Source organism: Theropithecus gelada, chromosome 17 (genome assembly GCF_003255815.1).
Source record: "Theropithecus gelada isolate Dixy chromosome 17, Tgel_1.0, whole genome shotgun sequence".
NCBI lineage: Eukaryota > Metazoa > Chordata > Mammalia > Primates > Cercopithecidae > Theropithecus > Theropithecus gelada.
The window spans coordinates 28,450,764-28,474,226 of record NC_037685.1 but is presented as its reverse complement, the minus strand read 5'-3'; the positions used below and the strand labels follow the sequence as shown (position 1 = coordinate 28,474,226).

The window sequence follows — 23,463 nt, the reverse complement described above, 5'->3', positions numbered from 1 at the left end:
TGAAGGAGACGTGCACAAGGATTACATAGATACATACATTACAACATGAAGAAGTTGTTGACATATTTACTTTAAAATAAAAACTAATTTTAGAATAATAGAGAGCATTAAAGACATTTAGATAAAATACACAAAGAGACAGATATGTCTTATAGCTACTTAACCTCCTTTCTATATGCCTTAGTAAGGTTTTGAATACAATAAGAAATGCAGGGGATTTGAATCTAGGCAAAATGAAGCCATGGCCCAGGATTCTTCTTTAAAATGTGGCTTCTATCTGGACAGATGGGACACCACTCATTTGACAAAAGATTATTCATATGAGTGGTAGTAGGACAGAAAGAATGTCACATATTTTTTAGGTGTGCATTTGACGAAGCATACAGTCCATTGAAAATTCATAAAACCTACCTTATGATGATTTCTTTTAACCACTTGATGCTTATGGCATTAAAATATAGTTGTTAAAAGTGCGTGGATGACACTTTTAATGTTCATGAGGGTTGTTGATTTCTAAAATTAAATAGTTATAATAAATATGCGGGCTTATGCGAGTTAGCAGATTTGATTGCGTTACCATAATTAAATGGTTTCTTCAGGGAAATATTGTTGAATATTTTTGTTCGTGTTAATTTGTAGACCTGTAACTTGGAAACACCTTAAAGTACATATTAGAAAACTCTGGCCATATTGTAAAAATTAAAATAGCATACAAATGTCAAATATTGTAATTTTTAATATTGAGACATTGAAAATAAAGATAAGTGCATATTGTGTTCGTATTCTAGGAAAATGTGAATAAAAATCAGATACATTGTATCTTTTTCTAAAAGCACTGATGGGAAAGTCTTGAAATGACAGATATAGTTTAAGAAATTAAGGGCATTATCAGCTCATTTCTATAGTTGTGTTAATTCAAAGTTCATGGTAGAGCACCAGAGCTTATAAATACACAATGCAATTGGACGCATTGAGAATATTTCTTCATGAGTTATGCAAAGCAATTTAAAGCAGGTTACCTACCTCAAGCCTGCTGGCCAAGGTTGTTAGAAAAATGGCTTGGGAAGTTTTAAACTTAGAAATAATGAGTTACCCAAAATCCCAAGAATGAAACAGTAAATAGTGGTACAGTGTGCTATTAATTTTTTCCCCATCAGTTCTTCTATTTAACTCTCTAATAATAAAGCTAGCAATAATTAATCACATTCATTTTATCTAGTTATGAATGAGGCAGAATGCAATGAAAGTTCAAATATAGCAGAAAAGTAAGGGAGGGGGATATTGTATTTTTTTCCTAATTTGAATTACTCTTTCAGGAAATGACTTTCTTAAAATTTTATTTATTTTAAGAGCTAATTAATGTCACAGATTTATTTGCTAACATAGTTATCTGCTACATAGCCCAATATTGGTAAACACTGGGCTAAATTACTGTAATATTATTGAATCTTAACTAACTTTAACAATTGTCAATTAAAATTGAAATTAAATTTGATCACCATATTCTGTCCACATGAAGGAAGGGAGGGAGTAAAAGAGGAAAGGAAGGGAGACAGGAAGAAAAAGAAGAAAGGAGAAATATACAATTATGATGAAATACATAAAAACATAAAAATACTAGCAGATAAACTAGCTCAAATAAAAACTATCAAGCTGTTTAAATATCACATAAATTCAGCTAACTTAGTCAATTAAGTAAGTAATTGAAATAATTACTGATTTTGAATAGTACCTGTATTAGTCCATTTTCATGCTGCTGATAAAGACATACTCGAGACTGTGTAATTTATAAAGAAAAAGAGGTTTAATGAACTCACAGTTCCAGGTTCTGGGGAGGCCCCACAATCATGGTGGAAGGTGAAAGGCATGTCTTACATGGCAGCCGGCAAAGACAGAATGAGAGAGCAGTGAAAGTGGAAAACCCTTATAAAACCATCAGTTCTCATGATACTTATTCACTACCATGAGAACAGTATGGGTGAAACCACCCCCATGATTCAAGTTTCTCTCACCAGGTCCTTCTCATAACACATCGGAATTCTGAGAACTACAATTCAAGATAAGATTTGGGTGGAGACACAGCCAAATCGTAACAGTACCTTTGAAACAGTATTTTATTTTGGTAAAATAAGACATAAGTCCTTTTACATATAATTCTACATAGATGATCCTTATCAATATTAGACATTCTATAAACATATTAATGAAAGGAATATGCTTTTTATTGAAATCTTGACTAAATTACTGGTTATCACATGCTTTTCTAAAGAGATTGTCAACTATAAAACTATTATGTGATATTAGTTTAATAAATAGGTTTAGTGACACATCATTTAAGTTAAAATGTTTTCATTTCTTTTGGTTCTTAAATGTATTCACATATTGAACAATTATTAACTTTTAAAATAGTTCAAGTATTTGATTTAACAAATAATTTAGAATGTTTTTTCACACTAAAATCACATTTATAGGCACATATACAATGTATATAATTATCTTAATCAAAAATTAAACTGTAAAATGTCTTTCCTATTTTATTGTATAGGTTTGTGTATTCACATGTATAGGTAGCTAGATACATAGATGAATAAATACAGATAACAGCTATAGACATATACAGCTAATGATTTAGGAGAACTGATAAAAGTGAGGAATCTAGATGGAGTGGATTTGGATTTCATTCTTGATTTTAAGTCAATAAGGATAAATCATAAATTGTATATACAGTACTTAGCATGCTTGACAATAAGCAATTCATAAATGATAGTTATCACCATAATCATTATTATGTTTAATAATTATTTTGTCCCATGACTAGAATTTCTGTTTAAGAGAAAAAAGTCACAGTTTTGACAGTCACTTAATTTATGAGGTAGTTTGATGTCTGTCATTCAATTTTATATTTATTTCTATATAAAAAAAATTAAATGATTTACCCAGCACACAAAGCAAAGATGACAGCTGACCTTGGAAGAGAACCAAGAATGCTTTTGTATTCTTAATGCAGTTTCTTTTTACAACATTAAGTGTCTTTCTATTTTGTCAGGAAAATAAAGAAATGAGTGAAAGAGGCATGAAGACTGGGTGTCAGAACTGGTTCTAAAATTTACAACTCTGTAAATTATGATATTTTATAGAGAACAATTTCAATTTCATCATGGTTCAATTGGGATAAATAATACTTTTCCCTATAATTTGCTTAGATTATAAAAATATGTGATAGTAGTAATTTAGTTTATAATAGCTTGCTACAGTTTAATTTGCAATTCATATTTATATATATTATTTGAAAGCACACTTCTCCAGGTGTTAAATGTGCTTAAAAGTGAGCTACACAGGAAAAATATATCCATTATAGTGACTAGCTTAAGAGAGGAGGGACGAGTTATAACTGACAGGACGGGTGAAGGCAAGCTCTGGACATAAATAGTATTTACTCGGATGTTTGCTTCATAATTATTGGCTAAATTATATGGTTTGATTCCATGCAGTTTTCCACATTCTTATTTCACAATAGAACATTTAAAGAGTCAAGTAAAAATATATGCGATATAATATTTACTTCTAAGTAATAATCATGTAGCATAATATGCAGTAATCTGCCCTTATCCATGAGTGACGTGCTCCAAGACCCCTAAGGACTGTCTGAAACTGTGGATAATGCCAAACCCTATAGATGCCATTATTCCCCTACACATGCATACCTATAGTAAAGTTTAACTAATACACCAGGCATAATAAGAGATTAACAACAATAACTGACAATAAAATATAACAATTGTAACAATATGCTGTAAAAAAAATACGTAAATGTGGTCTCTGTCTCAAAATATCTTGTTGTACTGTACTCACCTTTCTTGTGTTGATGTCAGATGATAAAATGCCTCTGACAGGAGCATGGGATGAGGATGACTAAAGGGAGGGACAGCATGAGATTTTATCATGCTATACAGAGTGACATGAAATTTAAAATTTACGAATTAGTTTACTAAACGGGATGAAGGCATGAGAGCATGTAACGAATACTTAAGCAAATGGAAGTCACAAAGTTGCTAACTTCAAAGAAAAGTTCAAAATTTCCTGTTTCTAATGTGCTAAATTTAGTAATAAATAAAATTACTAGACACAAGTGAGGTCACCATTGTGGCAATCTTGGGAGACACAGATAAAATGTAAATTCTCATTCTTGTAGAATAGGAATTTGGATAAGCACTTTAAGAGCGCTAACCCACAGTTATAGAAAGCTGCCTTTAACCTATAGCATCGATTTATAAATACAAATATTTCTTTGGATACAAAAATTGATTAGCCCTGGTCTCAGCACAGTCAAAATTTGTCTTAAAAAAAGAGACGTCTGAGCTGTAAGAGCATTCATTCTAGGAGCTAAGAGGGAGAGAAAAGGAAAACCAAACAATCCGATTTTTATATCACCTACTTCTTGGTCTTTCCCATTCCCCAAAAAGACAACACTTTAACTGCTTATTATTGTGTCTACTTAAGTAAACTGTTAACATATGTTTCCACAAGACTGTGATAAACTCTTATCCCAAGATGAAAAGTGATATTGAAAGTGCCCATTTGCTTCCATCCAATTTGGGGATTTCAGGCACATTAACACACATGAAGGGGGCAAACATGTTTTCAGCGTAAGGAAGGTGAATATAAGACTGCAAATTGTTACCGTGGGTGGCTGTAAAATCACAAAAGGTCAGCCTAGAAATGAGGCAAGCAGAAATATCCTTTCTGTTCCTTGTGATTTATCGGGAGTCTTCTTTAAGGATATCTCTTAAACACCTGTATGAGGTCAAATCTAGTATCTTCCAATCTGATAATTTTTGTTGGTACACTGGTACCTTGGGGCCATCTAAAATGCTTAGTTTAAATTTTGGCATAATATTACTTTAACCTATAGATTCAAACATTACAAAAGATGCTGTTTGGAGGGTATTATTTTAATTTCTCATTTATATAATATATTATTAAGGCAGTGTAATTTAAGAACTTCATTGTTAGTGAAATATGTGTACAGACCAAATTTATCTAACAAGGTTTTTTAAAAATAGCTCCCTTCAGTCTGTCTATTCAAAGATTGGTAATAACTGATCAAATGCGTGTGGAAATGCATCAACTTGCCCTTTCGCACACCAATCAGAACATACACTCATATTTGTTTTAAATTTCCTGGGTTATATGTGAATATAACATATTTAAATAATTTTATTTGTATCATAAGTATTCAGTTCTTGTTATGTGCAATCTACCTTCCTTTAGTAAAATTAATTACCTAAAATTCCAATCATAGGGTAGTTGGCCAGTCTCATTTTTAAGTGAAAATAAATTAAAAATTCACAGAAAAATTAGAAGAATTTCTTAATTTACTTTTTCTACATAAAACTATACATATTCTCCAGCATTATTTTCAGAATTCATTTAATAGTAGTTTATTAGTTTGATTGCAGACCAAGTCTAGGCTGATCAAATGCATGAGAAAATGCATCAACGTGCTCTTTTGCACCAAGCAGAACACAGACTTGTATTTTTTTATTATTCAAAAATGGGGCCATTCTTGTTTTAGGACATTGATCAGCACTTAGACCCTTACCTGCACACAGGGAGTCCCATGAATTAACTTTGAGCCCCTTTATCTTCCTACCACAACCAGGGGTTCTGCCTATTCCCAAGGAGCCCTTATTTGTTTAATGTATGCTAACAATCTGGTATTTGCATTGTACTGGAAAGATTTATATAGCCAAGGAGGAGCCTAAGTTTAATAAACACATAAATTCCACTGTGAAATTGAGGTAAAATCGGCCGGGCGCGGTGACTCACGCCTGTAATCCCTGCACTTGGGGAGGCCGAGACGGGCGGATCACGAGGTCAGGAAATCAAGACCATCCTGGCTAACACAGTGAAACCCCGTCTCTACTAAAGATACAAAAAATGGGCCGGGCCTGATGGCGGGGCGCCTGTAGTCCCAGCTACTCGGGAGGCTGAGGCAGGAGAATGGCGGGAACCTGGGGGGCGGAGCTTGCAGTGAGCCGAGATGGCGCCACTGCACTCCAGCCTGGGCGACCTAGCAAGACTCTGTCTCAAAAAAAAAAAAAAAAAAAGAAAAGAAAAGAAATTGAGGTACAATTGGCTGAAGGTGGAATTCTTTGGAGGAGGTAAATCATTTGAATTTTCTTTTTTGAAAAAAATTCAAATTTTATTTTAGATACAGGGCATACATGTACAGATTGTTTACATGGGGATACTGCATGATGCTAAGGTTTGGAGTACAGATCTGGTCACCCTGGTAGTGAGCTTAGTACCGGCCAGGTAGTTCATAAATCCAACTCCCCTCACTCCACCCTCTAGTAATTCACAGTGTCTATTGTTTCTATAGTTATGCCCATATGTTCTGAATGCTTAGCTCTCAGTTATAAATGAGAACATAGGGTATTTAGTTGGGTAGTCCTGTATTAATTTGCTTAGGAGTACGGCTCTATCCATGTTGCTGCAAAGGACATAATTTTATTCTTTTTATGGCTGTGTAGTATTCCATGGTTTATATGTACCACATTTTCTTTATCCGACCTACCATTGATGGGCACTTGGGTTAATTCCATGTCTTTGCTATTGTTAATAGCACAGTGATGAACATACAAATGCATGTGTCTTTTAGGTAACATGATTTATTTTTTTGGGGGGTGTATATATCTAGTAATGTCATTGCTGGGTTAAACATTAGCCCTGTTTGAAGTTCTTTGAGAAATCTCCAGACTGCAACTTCTGAAACTGAATGACTAATTAAGAACTTGTCAAGCAAAAGAGTTCTGGAGGATGGATTCACTGCTGAATTCTATCAGACACACAAAGAAGAACTGGTACCAATCCTACTAAAACTAATCTAAAAATTGAGCAGAATGAGCTCCTCCCTAATCCATTCTGTATAGCCAGCATCAGCCTGTTACCAAAATCTGGCAGAGACTCAACAGAAAAAGAAAACTTCAGACCAATATTTCAAATGAACATAGATGCAAAAATCCTCAACAAAACACCAGCAAATCAAATCCAGCAGCATATCAAGAAGTTCATACACCATGATCAAATAGGTTTTGTCCCTCAGATGCAAGGCTGGTTCAACATCCAGGAATCAACAAATGTGATTCACCATATAAACAGAATCAAAAATAGAAACCATAAGATCATCTCAATAGATGCAGAGAAAGCTTTCGATAAGATGCATGATAAAAATTCTCAAAAGACCGGGCATTGAAAATATGCCTCAAGATAATAGGAGCCATTTATGACAAACCTACAGCCAACATCATACTGACTGAGCGAAAGCTCGAACTATCCCCTTTGAGAACTGGAACAAGACAAGGATGCCCATGCTCACAACTCCTATTCAATGTAGTTCTAGAAGTCCTAGTCAGAGCAATCAGGCAAGAGAAATAAATAAAAGGCACCAAAATAGGAAAAAAAAAAAGAAGTAAAACTATCTTTCTTCATTGATGATATAATTCTAAACCTAGAAAATCCTAAAGACTGCCAAAAGACTCCTAGAATTGATAAACAACTTTAATAAAGTTTTAGGATATAAAATGAATGTATAAAAATCAGTAGCATTTCTGTGCACCAACAATGTCCAGACTGAGTGAAACCAAGAACACAATCCCACTTACAATAACCACAAAAAAGAGAAATACCTAGAAATATATCTAACAAAAGAGGTGAAAGATCTCTACAAGGAGAACTGAAACACACTGCTGAAAGAAATCAGAAATTATACAAATAAATGGAAAAACATTCCACTATTGATTGGAAGAATCAATATTTTTTAAATGGTCATAATGCACAAAGTAATTTATCAATTCAGTGCTATTCCAATCGAACTACCAACATCATTCTTCACAGAATTAGAAAAAATAAATTCTAAAATTTATATAGAAACAAAATAGAGCCCAAACAAAGTAATCCTAAGCGAAAGAGCAAAGCTGAAGGCATCAGACAATCTGTCTTCAAATTATACTATAAGGCTAAATTAACCAAATTGTCACAGTACTGGTACAAAAACAGACCCATAGACCAATGGAACAAAATAGAAAACTTTGAAAGAAAGCCATACACTTACAATCATCTGATCTTCAACAAGGTCAACAAAGACAAGCAATGGAGAAAGGACACCTCATTAAAAAAAATGGTGCTGGGATAGATGGCTAGCCATATGCAGAAGATTGAAGCCAGACCCCTATATTTCACCATATATAAAAATTAACTCAAAATGTGTTAAAGCTTTAAACATAAGACTTCAAACTATAAAAATCCTGGAAGACAAAAATAGGAAATACTCTTCTCGACATCAAGCTTGGCAAAAGGTTTTTTTTGCTGAGCTTGCAATTGCAGTGAAAACAAAACTAGACTAGTGGGACCTAATTAAATTAAGAGCTCCTTCCCAGCAAAATAAACGATTAATAGAGCAAACAGACAACCTACAGAATGAGAGAAGATATTTGCAAACTATGCCTCTGACAATGGCCTAATACCTAGACTCTCTAGGGAACTTAAATCAGCAAGCAAAAACCAAATAACTCCATTAAAAATGGGCAAAAATTATGAACAGATAATTCTCAAAAGAAGACATACAAATGGCCAACAAACATACAAAAAATGCTCAGCATTACTAATCATCAGAGAAATGCAAATTAAAACCACAATGAGATGCCATCTCACACCCATCAGAATGGCTATTACTACAAAGTCGAACAACAACAAATGCTGGTGAGGCTGCAGAAGAAAGGAAATGCTTATACACTGTTGGTGGGAAGGAAGTTTCTTAAGTCACTTGAGCTACCTATGTTATTTCATATGTAGGTTCACTGAATTGGGCTGATAACCCCAACTGCATAATTACTTTCTGTACCCAATATTCATTCACAAAATTTTTTCTTTCATCTTAGAATTGATACATGGGCTATATTCTGAAAGGTTTGAGGACCATGGTACAAACATGTGGACAAAAGACAAACAAATTTTTATTATAACTACAGTATATTTTAACTTTTAAGAGAAATGTTTTATGTGCCCTTTAAGAAAGCATAATGGGTTGGTTGGTTATTTATTTTGAGACAGGGTCTCATTCTGTCGCCCAGGCTGGAGTGCATTGGCGCAATCTCGGCTTATGGCAACCTCCGTGTCCTGGGTTCAAGTGATTCTCATCCCTCAGCCTCCCGAGCAGCTTACAGGTACCCACAATGATAACTGGTTAATTTTTGTATTTTTAGTAGAGATGGGCTTCACCATGTTGGTCAGGCTGGTCTCGAACTCCTGACCTCAAGTGATTCTCCCACCTTGGCATCCCAAAGTGCTGGGATAACAGGCATGACTCACCGTGCCCAGACGCATAATGGTTTATTTTATATTATTTACTACTTTCATATTTTGCATATAATGGTGATGACTGTAGAGCTCATCAGAAAGAAAACCCTATTTAAAATTACTACGTGGTGTTTTATGGACAAAGCACAGTTGACTTCTACTCACATATGCCCACATCACACAGAAACATATATTTTACCTTCTAATTTACAATAAAAGAGTAATGAAATATAAATTATAGAATATCTTTAAAACAAATAATTAGCTAAGATATTTTTCTGTCTTAGCTATTGCCATTTAATGACTTTTGATGTAATCTATGATCAATGTAGAATTGAACATCTTGTTCTCTTTAAAACTTTTTACCAAACCGAATTTCTTGATTCCATTCTATATTTAAAGCTCAGCTATGTATATTGATCAAACTGACCTCACCCAAAATAAAACAGAAATATACGTAATCTGGACATATGATTTTGCTCTTACATTCCACATTAGGTATGTCATTTGTATTTGAAGCACAATATTGACCTCAAATTATGAGTCACTCATTCACAAAATAATACAAAGATATGGCATTCCCCTGTCTCTGGCGCAGCTTTAGAGCTGCCAACCAGCCATATAAGTTAACACAATGAAACAGCATAAATGATATTGTCAACTTTTTATTTGTAATTACTTAATTCACATTTTCCAAGGATATAGGTAACAGAAACTTGTGGGCCTTCTGTGATGGATGACTCTCAGTGTAATATTTGATTACTTCAGAGGACATCTCATTATAAGTTGGCTTCATTTCAGAACTTCTTTTAGGATGAGAGGAAAGAAAACATAAAATGCACTGAACAGGAAGATAAAATTGATTTTCAAGAAAAGATAACACTATAAGTCATTCACCTCACATAATCATGACAAGGTTTTAAATACACATAAATCCCTAAAATATTTTAGAGGAAAAAGTGAAATTAGCACTAAATAGAACAATAGTAATTTTTTGGAGAACAAAAATGCAGCAGATAAATGAAATATGATGTTCAAATATAGAATAAACTAAGGTTATTGGTTTAGAGGCAGGGTTGAAAATCATGGCACATAATATGTACAGGGGACTATTTTCACCAGCTTATCCTACAGTAATTGAAAAATGAATTTATTTTTAAGTAATTATCTAAATAAGAATATATATGTTAATATAATATGTAATATTTATATAATAAAGACTAGAAAAACTATTACAATGTAATCACTGCTCTAAGGGGCAGTTCCACTCTGGAATGGGAAGCAAAATATCTTTGAAATCAGTTCCCTACCAATAATCTTATTTGTTGTAACAAATTTTTATTTGATTTAAATATTTCAGTTATTGTTTTATGGCAATTCACACATTAGTTTGCATCACTTGCTACCTTTCACATGAGCTGATGACATAGGAATGTGAGAAATTCTTCTCAAGAGCATATAGTTTTCATAAAAGTAGATAAACAAAAATGATTTTCTTAGCATTAAGCAATATCCCATCAAACATTAAAAATTACACGATTTTATTATCCATTACATTTGTGTCACCACTGGATGGATTTATTTATTTATTTATTTTTGACATAACTATAGATTCCCCTTCAGTTGGAAAAACTAATACCGAGAGAAAATCTATATACCTTTCACCCAGTTTCCTACAGTGGTAACCTCTTGCATTGCGGCAGTATATCAAAACCAGAAAATTGACATCGATCTGATCCATCCATTTTATTCAGATTTCACCAGATTTACATGCATTCTTGCATGTGTGTGCATGGATATGTGTGTATGTGACCTTAGTTCTATGCGATTTTGTCCCATCTGCAGATTTGTTTTACCACCCCCTCACAGTCAATATACAGGACAGCTGCATCATAAGGATCTCCTTTTGTAACCTTAGCCACTTCTCACCTCTGCTTCCTAATCCCTGGCAATAACTAACCTGCTCTGAATCTCTGTATTTTTATTATTCCATGAATGTAATATAGATGCAATTGTATAGTATGCAACCTTTCGAGATTAGCATTTTCACTCAGAATAATTATTTTAGCATTATCTAAATTGCTATCTCATTTTTACTGCTTTTTATCACTGAGTATTATTTCATAGTATAGATACACCACAGTTTGTTCAACTATTCATGTATTGAAGGATATTGGAATTATTTCCAGTTTTTGGCTATTATGAACAAAGGTGCTTATAAATATTTACTTTCAAGCTTTATGAATATAAGTGTTCATTTTTCTGAATTAAATGCCCCAGAGTACAATTCCCAGAATATATTATAAACAAATGTTTAGTTATGTAAGAAATTGCCACAACCTTTTCCAGGTGACTGGTCTGTTTTACATTCTGGCTAGCAATGTCAGCGTGGTCAAGCTGGTTACTTCATATGCTCATGAACATTTGATGTTAATCCTATTTGATTTTCCTCATTCTAAGTGTGTAGTGATATATCACTATTGCTTTAATTTGCCTTTCCCTAATGGTTAATGATGTTGAACATCTTTTTTATGTGCTTATTATCAACTGTATGCACTATTTGGAAAATGTCTCTTCATCTATTGCCTATTTTCTAATTGGACGATTTGGTTTTATACTGTTGAGTTTTGAGTGTGTTATATATTTTAGATGAAATACGTTTGTTGGATATATGGATTGAAAATATTTTCTTTCAGTCTATAGCTTAGATTTTCTTTCTCTTCACATGAGTTTTCACAGGAAAAAAACAAGTTTTCATTTTGTGGATGTCCAGTTTATCAATTTTTATTTTATGGATTGTGTTTTTAGTGTTAAGACCAAGAACTCTTCACCTAGCCCTATGTCTTAGCTATAGATGTTTTCTTTACTATTTTATTTTTTCTAAGAAGTTTTTGAGATTTGCGTTTTAAATTAGGCTCATGATTCTAGTTTTAGTTGATTTTTTATAAAATATGTGAGTTTTAGGTAAAGGTTCTTTTGTAAAAGATTTTGTACTTATGGATATCCAATTACTCCACTACTATGTACTGAAAAGTTTCTCCTTCTTCCATTGGATCATTTTTACACTATTGTCAAAAATCTGTTGGTCTAATTTTTTGAAACTCTGTCTGGATTCTCTGTTCTCATGGTTCTTGCTTCTGTTTCATGGATCTGAGCCTTCTACTTCATGAATACCACTTTCTTTTACAAATTGTACTTTCACAGTAAGGCTTAACATCTGACAGAGCAATTGATACCACTTCTTTTTCAAGATAATTTTAGCTATCCTCTGTTCTGTGCTGTTTCATGTAAATTTTAGAATGAGCTTCTCTGTGCTTTATAAAGCATCACTGATATTTTGATGGACAGATATAGGAACCTATAAATTATTTTGGTTTACCTACCCATTTATACCCTATATTTATCTATTTAGGACTGCTTTGGTTTATTTCATCATGATTTTATAATTTAATTTTTAGCCTATAAATACTATATATATTTGGTTAAGTATAGAGCTAACTACTTTCTTTGAAACACTAGTAAATAATGTTGCACGTTTAATTTCAATTTTCACTTGTTTGTTGTAAGCATATAGAAATAAAATTAATTTATATTCATATATCAATTTATGTAGCAACTGTATTTTTTAATCAATTGTATATATCTTTATACAATTGCTCTTATATCCTATGACTTAACTCATGTATTCATTCTAGGAGATTGTGTGTGTGCATGTGTGTGAGAGTGTGTGTATGTGTGTGCACGTGTGTCACCCTTGGGATTTTCTACATAGACAATCATGTCATCTGAAAAAAAAGTTTTATTTCTTTCAGATCTTCCAGTATTATGTTGAAGAAATGTTGCAAAAGCAAGCGCCCTTGCCTTGTTCCCAGTCATAGAAAAACACCATTTGACCTTCACTATTAAGTATAATGTTAGCTGTGGGTGTTCTGTAGATGCACTACATCAAGTCAAATAGGTTTCTCTCTATTTCTAATTAAACAAAAAGTCATTCTGAATGGATGTGGAAATTTGTACTGTGTAAAATGGTAATATTACTCTGATTCTTTTCTTCAGCCAATTTTATGAAGATTTCATCAGTTTTCAAATGTTAAAAAAGTCTTGCATGACTCGAATAAAGTTCGTTTGGTCATGGGGTATACTGCTTTTTGCACATTTCTGGATAAGATTTGCTAATATTTTGTTGATGGTTTTATCATCTATGTTTACAGATGACATTGTTCTCCAGTTTTTTTTTTTTTTCTTTTTAAAAATGTCATCTTTGTTTAGGTTTGGTATCAGAGTCACAGTAACTTTACAAAATAGTAGGGAAGTGTTCCCTTACAATAAACTATAAAAAAAGGAGCATAGTTAATTATTCTTTATTTGTTTGATAGAATTAAGCAGTGAAATAATCTTACTCTGGCCATTTTTTAAACAGATTTTACTTATAAATTTAACAGCTTCAATAGTTACAGAACTGTTTACATTGTTCATTACATCTTGGCTAAGTTTTGTAGATTTTAGTTTTCAAGAAATTGATCCATTCTTCTGAGTTAATTGAAATTATGCATGTAAAGTTACTCCTCATATTCACTTATTATCCTTTTATTAAATGCAGTGTCTACAGTGATATCTCTATTTCATACTTGACATGTTAAATTATGTCTTCTCTTTTTATTGCTGTTCCTGCTAAAGTTTTATAAATTTTATTTTATGTCAGAGAAGCAGTGTTTTTGTTCCTCTGCTGGTTTATTTTTTTTTTCAGTTTCACTGATTCCTGATCAAACATTATTATTTTCCTTTTTTCAGTTTATTTTGCTCTTTTCTTTCTAGTTTCTTGAGGATGAAACTTAGATGATTGATTTGAGAGCTTTTGTGGTTTAAAATGTAAACATTTAATGATATACATTTTCCTCTCAGCACTGTTTTAACTGCATCCCAGTTATTTTGATTTGCTGTATTATTATTTTCATTCAGTCCTATGTATATTATTAAATTTCCTTGGAATCTACCTCTTTGATCCATACATTATTTAGAAATGTATTATTGAATTTCTAATATTTTAGAAAATTTCCAAGGGTTTCTGTGTTTTTGAAATCTAGTTTGATTCCATTGTGGTCAGAAAAAAATGCTATAAAATTTTAACTTCTTTAAATTTAGTTATAGTTTTATAAAATATAATATTTTCTATCTTTGATGAATGTTTTATGAGCACTAAAAAATTGTTGGCTAACGTGTTCTACATAGATCAATTAGATCCTGTTATTTCATTATGTTGAGCATTTATTTCTTGCAGTAGGGTAGAGGCAGAAGTTCAGCTCTCTGCTGATTTCATTGTCACCACAGGAGGTTGATGAAACTAAAGTGTCATCTAGACCTACCTTCCATTTTCTTACTCTACTTTTTTTGTTGCTGGGTAGGGGTAGAGGATCAGCTCCCTCTGGGTAGGGGTAGAGGATTGCAATCAGTTAACTGCAGGGTTGAGAACAAGTGGCGTTCTGACTGGCCCTCAATCCTATAGCCTTGAGTCTTGAGTTCAGTCTTGATGATGCCAACCAGATAAGTTTCAGCTCACTGTTAGTGCCTGCCAACAATATGCAAGGGTACAGCGAAGTGGAGTGGTAATTAGCCCTTGCTTGCAATGCTTTATTAGGTCTCATTGTTATAAAGTGGGGCTGGAGGTAAAACCACCTTTGCAAAAATTATCTCAGTGAGAGAAATCTAATCTAACTGACTCCATCTTGCTTTTAACCTCACAAGCTAAATGCCTTTGTTAATTTTAAAACAAAGATGATAGTCGCTTTCCAAAACCAACCACCTTCTTGCTCAGGGACCAAAACCATCTTTGCAAGACTAATGAAAGTTCACAAGAATAGGATTATGGGAGGGCCCTGAATTCTGCTAAAATGTAGGCATAGTAAAAGGATAACTGCTCATTGTCCTCTGTCTTGCCTTTCTGTAATCACTTACTGCTTGAGAATCACATAGATGGAGGTCACAGGATTTGTAACTTCCCCAATTTCTCCTATAGAAAATGATACTGTTGTCAGAACTTAAATATTGGTATTTGAGGTATTTTTCAGATTTTTGCATTCTGGAAACCAACTGACTCCAGACCCATGATTCATACCAGGAAACTGGCTCAACCTGTCTTGGAACCCCCTCTTAGAAACTCTCAGCACATGAAGACCATTTGGACATGCCTATGATTTCATCTCCAACCAATAAGCAGCACCCATTTCTTCATTTCCTGCCCACCAAATAATTATTTAAAGTCCTAGCCTCTGAACTTTCCAGGAGAAAGATTTGAGATAAATATCCCATTAATCTGCTTGGCTGGCCTTGTGCTAATTAAACCTGCTTTGGTGCAATACCTGCTGTTCCCAGTTCATTGGATTTTCTGGGCAGTATGCAAGGTTAACTTGGCCTGTTACAGACGTTCATCACATCACTAACTGTATTCCAGTGACACTACCCTGGCAGTAAGTTGGAGCAGCATTTTCTTCCTCAAGAAGAACAGCCCTACACAGTAGGAGAAGCCATCCTGTCTCCTTCTGCCAAGCAACTGGGTGAGGTTAAATATCTACTTTATTCTTGGCACGAAAACCATGAATAGGGTATGATTGTTATGTTGGTGCTTGGCTACAGTTGGATCAGTGTTGCCAAAAAAGGCCTGTGGTGATGCCACCATTTTCCTACATCTCGGCTAAAAAGCAGTGCATAGTGTAGAAATATGGAGCTTTTTTCTCATACTATTTTTGGAGATTTTTTGTTTGTTTGTTTGTTTGTTTTATACCTATTGGTTCTAGGACAGAGACCTTTATGATGCTATGTGTAGGAAAAATGGAAGAGAAAGAGAAAACCTAGGGAATACAACACTGTGTCATTCCTCAAGCTCCTATGTCCTTATGAGGTTTACCTACCTCTTTGAAACTTTCAGTCTTCTTGACTATATTATTATGCTATGTGCTGGGTCTTCTACTTGTAAGAGAAACCACCTAGGGGAAATGGAGCTAATCTATCTTGGCTAGAAGCAGATGTGTATGGATTGAATTATAATGATTAATTATACTGAATGAAATATTGAAACAATGCAAATGACAAAATATTTATTTTGAATAAGGCGCTTTGTTTAATTTTTTTTTAAATGCTGCAATGTTCCACACATTTTGAAAAAAAAAATCTTTCAAAATTCTAAGCTTATAGTTTTGACATCTTTTCTAGTTTTGCTAAAATAGAAATATTACATGTGGGACTTTGAGAATAATAATTATGCCATTTTCTTCATTAATATTCTTGACATCCACTCATGCCGAGTTTAATGATTACTTTCTAGATTTTAATATCACCTATGTGAACTAATAAGGCATCTACTTAGAGTTTTTGTGTTGACTTAAAGATTTAGGCATTTTATGGTTTATGTATATTAATACTAGATGAATATGCAGTGGGCTTTATTTAAATGTTTCAAAGCTTTTCAAACATTGTAATAATGATTAATAACAAGTTTATATTCTGCTCATATTAGCTTTTCCTATATTCCTTAGGGATTTTAGAAAATATAATTTTAAAGGTAACTGAATTTTATTTCAACTTACATATGTACAGTTTTACATACAAATTCAACCAGTGTTTTCATTTGTAATTTAGAATGTGTTGCTTTATTTCTGAGCAGGGAATTCCTAAAATTTCTGTGTTTTAAAAACTTATCCAGTATCAGTAAATGAAAACAAGATGTCATCATTCCATGTAACTCTACTATATATTTATCTTTATGATACAATCGGATTATTTTTTAAATTAAAAAAACAAAAGATGTAAAGATTATAGGTGTCAAAAGTAGTTACTGGCCTTTCCTTTAATATAATGAGCAGAATTGGAGATGAAATATTAATCCATTTATGCTGATTATCTGCATAAAAACAGTTATCTCGAACTCAGGGTCAATTGAGAATATTTAAGAATTATTGAAAGAAGCTTTTAAACTGAGATATTTAAAATAATTAAAGTCAATTTCAATCTTCTATGGGGCTTACATGATCTCACTAAATTGGGCTCTTTTAACATCAAGCAATTTAAAGGAAAACAAAAGAGGGAAAATAAAGAGATGAGAAACCTTAAATATTTGATGTAGGGAAGAAAGAAGAAAAGTATTGTTAATTCACTTTATTCAACAATAACTGGGCTCAGAGTAAAATGTTTTCAGATCTGGGACGTCTTCTTATCAAAGACTTTAGCTTGCAATGGATGTGGTAGGGGTGATTCTTCTTGGATAATATCTGAATTTCTTCAGAATTCCTATTTTCAGTGGCTTATCAACATGGAGAAGAATTTGTGTAGAGTATCGTAAGATAACTCAACAATATATCTGTGTTTATGTGTGTGTTTCTGTTTAAGGGGGCAGTAGTTCAATACTACTTTAAAAATAATACTCCCTGGCCGGGTGCGGTGGCTCATGCCTGTAATCCCAGCACTTTGGGAGGCCGAAACGAGGGGATCACGAAGTCAGGATATCAAGACCATCCTGGCTAACATGGTGAAACCCCGTCTCTACTAAAAATACAAAAAATAAGCTGGGCGTGGTGACGGGCGCCTATTGTCCCAGCTACTCGGGAGGTTGAGGCAGGAGAATGGCGTGACCCCCGGGAGGCGGAGCTTGCAGTGAGCGGAGATCAGGCCACTGCACTCCTGCCTGGGCGACAGAGCGAGACTCCGTCTCAAAAAAAAAAAAAAAAAAAAAAAAAAAAAAAAACCTTCCTAAATTTTCCCCAGGAAAGTAGGACCTAAATTCCACGGAACTCTCTCCCCAGTGATGTTGACATTTGCAGTAAGTACTTTCTTGTCCTGCTATTCTTCACATAGAATCCCAGTTGTCATCATTATAGGAATATCTGCCTTATCGTATTTGCAGTAACAGGATTTTCTAATTCTAGGTATAGAATTATGAACAAATCTTACTTTTTGTATAAACCTTATTTTCTTAACTTACCTGCATTTAAAATTTTTAAAATATATTTTGGCTTTTTTTCCATTACAAAGATAAAATAGTCCTAAGTAGTATTTAGTTGGGAAGTCCCATGTTTATGCTAAATTTGCTTACTTTTGTTATTTTCTCAAAATATTTTCTTGAAAAAATTATTAATAGATTTTTCTAAAGGTAATTTTAAAAATGAACTGACATTTAAATAACGTAGTTAATTACATTTAGTTACCTATCATTTAAGCAATGGAATCCTAATTCAGTGGTTATTTAACTTCTATTTCACATAAGACATCTCTCTCAAATAAATTTTCGAATTATTTTCGACTTTTATTAGACATAAAGTCTCACTATGTTTCACTGGTTGGAACTCCTGGGTTCAAGCTATCCTCCCACCTCAGCCCCCTGATTAGCTGGGACTTCCGGCACATACCATTGTATCCAGCAAATTTTCAACTTATTAAAAGCTTAATTACATTTTTTGATCATCAAGATTAAACAAACATTTTAGATTATTACATATAAGCATCTCTCTTTCTCACTCTTCACATATACACACAATAAAAATGAACTATGGTTGTGGTTACTCACTCTATTTTAGATACTTATATCTTTCCCTTGTCAATAATTATATTTAATATATTTATATATGTTATGTTATAAAAAGTAAATATTAACTAATTTTCAATCGTTTTAAAATATAGTATCTACTATAAATGAATTCTATATCACTCATAAGCTAACATTGTTGCTGGAATTAATTTTATTATTTACTAATATTTATAAAACTCAATAGCTTTTCCTTCTATTTCAGACAAATTATACCTATTTTTCTCAATAACACATGGCTACAGTGAAAGACTTCCATTTATTGGTAAGTTTTATCCTCAACTGATGAATGCCCCATAATAATAGTAGACATGGTAAAGAAGAAAGAAATTATTTTTATAACTTTTTGTGAAAGCCCATGATTTAGAGACTAATACAGTGGAGCTTATTGTGCAACTTACTGTGAAATTTCATGATTTATTATGCAGTTCTTAGGAGCTTATTGAGTGTCCTTATTGTCACACTTCATGATTTACTGAGTAATACAGAAGAGCTTATCACATAACTTGATGGTGAAATCCTGATTTACTGTGAAATAGTTGTTCCAATATGTTTCTACAATGGGAAGAGTTTATCTAATGTTTTCTAATTACAGACAAGCCTCATCAGACACTTCGTTTTCAAAGCAAGTAATATCTATAAGAAAGCTTTGAATGCATCTTTTGCAATAGGAAAATTTCTCCCTTCAAAATTATCATTTATCCTAATTTCTGAAGCATTTAAGTCTGGGAGTTGGCCCCAAGAAAATGAAAGGCCATTTCTACTTTACTTCATAATGTACCATGATGACACAGCAGTTGATGATAGTTATTTTTCAAGAGACTAAAGTTAAATTTTTCTAAAAATGATAAAGTCACTACACTTGAATGAATTAAACGTCTCGAATTATTTTTGTAATACCTGGCTTAACTGTTTCTCTCTTTCACTTACCATTAAGCAAAGCCTTAATGGAGAAATTTTATAATTTGATAGCATGCAAAATTGTAAATTTATAAATTACCACTAAAACTGTAATGCTTTCATAATATGTTTATGCTAATTTTTGCTCAAATATATGAGGAAATTCTATAACATTCAATGTTTTACTAATTTTTAAACTCTTTTTTTGTTCATTTTTATTTCTTAAACTTTATATAAGCTTAATAGTAGTTAAAATTGTGTAATGCAAATAAGTAACTTAATTCTTGAGAGAATATATGACTTTGATGTTTAATTTCACTTATCTGAAAACTAAATTGTGCAAGCAAATGAGGATTATTTCATTTAATTTCATTTAATTTATGCATATATTTTGATATAGAAGATGTTAAATGTGGATTGTATGCAGTTACAAGAATCAATACTCTATATGCCCAAATATAATATCACTCCTATCCCCCAGGGAGCGTGAAATACACAAAATTGTTTTTAACCATTAGCATGTCTACAATTAGAAAATATTGGATCTCTTGACATTAGGGAGAAAAGAGAAAGAGATAGAGGGTGGGACACAAATCTTTGGGGAAATTTTACAGCTAGGAACAAAAGAAGGAAAAGTAGTAACTGAGCAAAATGGAAAAAGAATAGTTATAGAGCGAAATACAGAATCTGAGCACACAGTGCATTTTTGGATACAGTGCATTTTTTCACCTTAAACTTAGTCAGTTTTGAATCCTCTGGTAAGGCTTATTATTTTCCTGGCAGCCAGTAGGCAATTTGATGCAAAGCTAAAAAGCTGTTATAAAATAGGGTTGATTGACAGATAATGTGAAGGAAAAAATCATATTCAAACAAATAGTTTTACTAAAATATAATGAAATATATTCCCTCAAAATGGAGTTGGTAAAGACAAAGTAATTTCATAAGATGTAGATCCTATTAGATAATAATAGTACAAAAACTACAGAAGTAGACTATGCATAAAAATAGTTAATCTATTAAGAGAGCAGAAATTTTCATTTACTTTTATGAAATTAAAGACAGGGCAACAGAATCTTAACTAGGAAAACTAAAGGGAACTATATTAAAAGAAGAAAACTACAATTCTTTGAAAAGCGTTGTGTTGTAACAGGACAATCAAGAAATATGATGGCAGGAAGTGGAACCAAATACTGACTCCACAACACATCTTTCATCTCTTATGAATTGATGAATCCCTAATGAGAATGTATTTGTGGATATAACTCAGTCACACCATCTATTATATTTAGTAATCATTTCAGTAACAAATGCTTATCAAATTCACTTCAAATATATAGATGATTATTGTTCTAAAACTTTACGTTTGTGTATGATGTACCAATGAACAGAAACCTCTACTTCCACACACACACACACACACACACACATACTAACACACTCTTTCTTTCTTTTCTTTTTCTTTTTGTTTTTGAGACAGCATCTTGCTCTGTCACCCAGGCTGGAGTGCCATGGCACAGTCTCACTGCCGGCCTCTGCCTCCCAGGTTCCAGTGGTTCTCCTGCCTCAGCATCCTGGATAGCTGGGATTACATGTGTCCACCACAACACCCGGCTAATTTTTGTATTTTTAGTAGAGAGGGGTTTCGCCATATTGGCCAGGCTGGTCTCAAACTCCTGACCTCAGGCAGTCCGCCTGCCTCGGCCTCCCAAAGTGCTGGGATTACAGGTGTGAGCCACCGCACCTGGCCCACACTTTCACGTAGACTTTTTCTTTCTTTCTTTCTTTTTCTGAGATGGAGTCTAGCTCTGTGGCCCAGGCTGGAGTGCAATGGCACGATCTCGGCTCACTGCAACCTTTACCTCCCGGGTTCAAGTGATTTTCCTGTCTTAGCCTCCCGATTAGCTGGGATTACAGGCGCCCGCCATCACATCCTGCTAATTTGTGTATTTTTAGTAGAGACGGGGTTTCACGATGTTGGCCAGGCTGGTTTCCAATGCCTGACCTCAGTTGATCCGCCGGCCTCGGCCTCCCAAATTGCTGGCATTACAGGAATGAGTCACCACGCCTGACCCACATAGCCATTTAAACAATTTATCGAAAAGTAACATTTAAAATTTGTACTTTGTTATTTGAAATTCACAACCTTAGTCAAATAATAAAGCAGGGTTGAATGGACACTATTCACTCTGCTTCATATCTCTACACTCCCTAAAGATCACTTTTTGGCCTCTGGCTGAGATCAAGAGCACTACCTGAAGATGAAAGATGCCAGGAGCTGATTTGCAGAGCCTCTCCCTACACATTTTTGTTGTATTGAATTTGTTTCATTTTATTCTCTCATCTTTGATGGAATGTTACAATTACCTAAATTATAGACTAACACAGAAGTTTTTGAGCAAAAAAGTGTATGTGCTGTGAAGGTCCACATTTTAAACGATCCTAAAATGTAATTGTTTTAGAACGGGCACTTGTGGGGGTCCCACTGAATGACTCATTTTACGGCATCACATTCAATATGGATTCTATCAAAGGAAAACCAACTCATTCTCAAGATGAAATTCATCCTTTGCATATTATGTACCAATGACATCACTCATTCAGTGCCAATTATGGAAAAATAGGTTTCAACATAGAGTGGCTTGTACTGTTTATTTAATAAAACTTTCAGAATGTGTTTCCTTTATAATTTCCAATTATTGTAAGTGTTAAAGTAAGTCCTGCAACAGTCTTCATAACACAAGAAAAGGCTTCAAGGGAATCATATACTCAATAGTACTTGAGTGGGGTATTGAAAAAATAATGCCATTATTGCAATAGCAAACATCATCGACTATATAAATACCTTCTTGTCTCATTTGAAATATGCACAGGGCTTTATGTCATCATCCATTTTACAAGTGCATTATTGTCTCCCACAGCAGAGACCATGTAGGATGCTAAAATTTGAAAAGCTTTCTTATGCATAGATTGATAGATTATGCATTATTAAATGTATATTAGAGAATCATGTTTTTATGAAAAGCAGTAAGTGCTCTATTCAGCAAAAACGTTACTCTGTTCCTCAGACTATAGAATATGTCTGACTTCCTGTGGTAGGGTTTTTAGTCAATTTGTTGGAGTCTTTCCAAGGACAGTCCAAATGAAATCAGGGGTTGCAGCATTTTAATATCTCTTTGAACCTAAGAATTGCTGAAGCACTCGGAAATCTGCAAATTTGCCAACTCTCTTGTGGGCCTTTGTAGAGTGTTGGTAGTTAATTAATTACTCCCTAGTAATCAACTTTGCAGTGTAATAGCAACTGTTTATTTTATTAACTTTATCAAATGCTGAATGAAAGATTAACCTGCACTATGTGCTGTATTCAGTTGTAAACTTTTATTAAATTTAGCCGAAACAGGTAGATACAAATAATAAAAAAGTTACCTGAATATAGATCGGAGAAAAAGGGAGTTTAAGTAATAGAATAGCCACAGTACATTTAAACTTTTGTTTTTTGTAATGTAAATTCGATATACTCAACATATTACCTCAGGAGTAGTAATAGAGTACATAACTCAATTTCTGATTTTGCTATTAAGGGCCATGTCAATATTACACAATAAAATACATATTTTGTGCAGGAACAAACAAAC

At 33.4% G+C, this 23,463-nt stretch overlaps 1 long non-coding RNA gene across 1 annotated transcript; it reads left to right on the top strand.

The window, feature by feature from the left end:
• Window positions 1-290: 290 nt before the first annotated feature.
• On the top strand, window positions 291-22,521 carry LOC112611104. Its single transcript, XR_003116548.1, has 5 exons — window positions 291-362; window positions 16,890-16,915; window positions 17,740-17,878; window positions 19,137-19,196; window positions 22,046-22,521. It is a non-coding gene; the product is annotated as an uncharacterized LOC112611104 (long non-coding RNA).
• Window positions 22,522-23,463: the final 942 nt, after the last annotated feature.